Genomic DNA, 2,753 nt, shown 5'->3' with positions numbered 1-2,753 from the left:
AAAAAATCTGTTCTCCATTCATACAAAAACACCAACCAACTTTTTTCTGATGTGATTAAAACATTTTAAACATGTATTTAACAAGTCACCAAGGATTTTTACACGACACAAAGCATCTAAAACACCAGTTACCTAGTTACTTAAGACTAATGAACTCATCGATGGGTTTGTTTTTGCACAGTTTGCAAAAATACTATTCACTATTAGATATAGATTATACTTTGGCACTGCAAAAAATATGTTCTATAATGCAAATAAACAATGCAGGAATCACTTAGGTAAGATACTCAACTGCCTTTATGATGGAGAAGTCCCATTGCCTGAGAGCCACGAGGAAATGGAGAAGCCGTTGACAGAGGCCAAGGTTCAGGGCCTCATAGACAAGTGCCAGGCAGGCCTATGAAACAAAGGTACTTAACGAGCCTCGCTGCAAAGATTCTGTTATCACCGCTTCCAAAGAAGAAGGAAAACTTACAGCAACTTCCAATAAGCTAGCTGTATAATTTCTGTATAACAGAAGTAGCAACGACTATTCACATACCAACATATCTGACAACAATTTGTTGAAAAACTCAATTGTTTTGACAACCTGTCCCTGAGCTTTGATGGAAGGTCCTATTCATCAAAGATGTTACTGAGGACCAGTTTTGCTCTTAATCCTTTTAGGATCAAGGCTACAAGATGCTGGTTTTGTTATATGTTCATCCTGTACACCACTGTGAAGAAACAGACCAAAGTAGAGTTCCCTTAAGCCTGGACTTATGAAGAGAGACTGAATACTTTGCCCATTGAAGTCTAGGATAGCCAGGAATTTAATTATGCACTCCTAGAGTCCACAGGGGGGGCAGCCAAAGACTCCACCATCTGGAGGAGGATGAGAACGGGGGTAGCTTGTATTTACATCACGCACCTGGCCGCCAGGCTAAACACCACCGCTGAACTGGCAACAGACCTGAGCTGTACCCCCTACTGCCCAGCCACCCCGCTGCGCTCCTGGCAGGCTCCTGGGCACCTTTCCTTTCCACTGAGTCTAGAAATCATCTTTTAAAATGAGCCATATTACTATTTTCCTTGTTTGCTTGATAAAACTTTTCTTTTAGTTCTGTCTTTACCCAAGGTGAATACATCTCCCCATTGATGTATAAGTGCATCTGAGTTCTCTTTTTTTCAAGTGAGAATTGGAGCCAGGGTATTTCAGTTTTCAGAGGAAGAAGTGTGAATGGATGTAGGCTGTATATAAGACCTTTTCTGTGCAGTATTTTGTTGATGGTATTTACTACCTTTTGGAACTATCTGTCCGTTCTTAACTAAGGAGCTGTTAAAAAATCCAAAATAGTTTTACAATTTTCAAGCCCCAACAAACTAGCTTTTGGAACCTATGCTTCTATGACTATGCAGTATCTCATTGTTTTGGCAAAAGTTCTTCCACTGTGTGGTTTTGAATTTCGGCTTCTTGATAAATAGCTGCATCTCATATCAGTGATGTGTAAGCAGAAGAGCCCTGTACTCCTAAAACTCTGTTCCTAGTGTTGCTTTTGATGCATAGCATTGTTTAAGGTGAAAGCCATTTGTGGCCTTGATTAATTCTTGGTCTGATTTTTTTTTTAATTAATTTATTTATTTTTGGCTGTGTTGGGTCTTTGTTGCTGTGCATGGCCTTTCTCTAATTGTGGCAAGCGGGGGCCACTCTTCATCGCGGTGCGCGGGCCTCTCACTATCGTGGCCTCTCTTGTTGCAGAGCACAAGCTCCAGACGCGCAGGCTCAGTAGCTGTGGCTCACGGGCCCAGTTGCTCCGTGGCATGTGGGATCTTCCCAGACCAGGGCTCAAACCCGTGTCCCCTGCATTGGCAGGCAGATTCTCAACCACTGCGCCACCAGGGAAGCCCAACTTGGTCTGATTTTTGCAGAGACTCCCACATGTCCAGTTGGGAGTTTGGCTTTTATGATGGCATTAGGGTTCCTAAGATGTAAGGTTTGAGTGACTGTTCAGCTCTGCTAATGGCTCCTTTCGTGACTCTTGCATTTTCTGATTGCTTTCCCATTCCAGGAACAAAATCCATTCCAGGAATTAAATCTGAGTTTGAGACTCTCAAACTGCTGTGTCACAGGATTTATATTCTTATTTTTCAGCCTTTTTCTCCATTAAGCTGTACTTACCAAAGCCAGTGGATGCTCTGCCCTTTGCTTACAAATGAAATTTGTCCCCAAGCATGGCCTTCCACACCTCCAAGGGGTGTGGTTCACAGTAATACCAGGGAATCTTACCTTTCTTATATCAGCCTTTGGTAATTCAGTAAATGCAGCCTCTGGGTCCTTGAAATAGAGTTTACAGATGAGATTATTATAGTAAACTAGATATCATCTCTTTTCATACTACATGAAGTATTGCTTATTTCCCTGAAGATAAATCTTGCTTGTTTTATTTATCATAACTAACAAGTAATTACTGAATGCCCACTGTTGGTATTTAGTGTGACAAGTGCTGCAAACACTATCAAGTAGAAGATCATAGAGCAAAGAATACAGACTGAAACTGATTCTTTAAACCCTGAGACATTAACTACATTTTAAATATTAATAGAACGGTCAGGCTGGAAAAAGGTTTCTTTATGTCCAGACACAAACATTTGCAATATTGGGAAGAGGAAAACATCATCTTAGTAAAGCAATTTCCTAAGTAAAGCTATCTAGAAAGCTATCCAGATAAACACCCACAATATGGAGGTGGGATGAGTGAAAGATGGGCCTTAGA

General features: G+C 41.1%; 1 pseudogene; it reads left to right on the top strand.

Moving 5' to 3' along the window:
• The first annotated feature begins 238 nt into the window (after positions 1-238).
• Positions 239-939, top strand: LOC137770963 (BTB/POZ domain-containing adapter for CUL3-mediated RhoA degradation protein 3 pseudogene; annotated as a pseudogene).
• Positions 940-2,753: the final 1,814 nt, after the last annotated feature.

Source organism: Eschrichtius robustus, chromosome 10, assembly GCF_028021215.1.
Source record: "Eschrichtius robustus isolate mEscRob2 chromosome 10, mEscRob2.pri, whole genome shotgun sequence".
In the NCBI taxonomy this organism is placed as follows: domain Eukaryota; kingdom Metazoa; phylum Chordata; class Mammalia; order Artiodactyla; family Eschrichtiidae; genus Eschrichtius; species Eschrichtius robustus.
The sequence above is the reverse complement of the archived record's forward strand: the minus strand, read 5'-3'. Positions and strand labels throughout refer to the sequence as shown.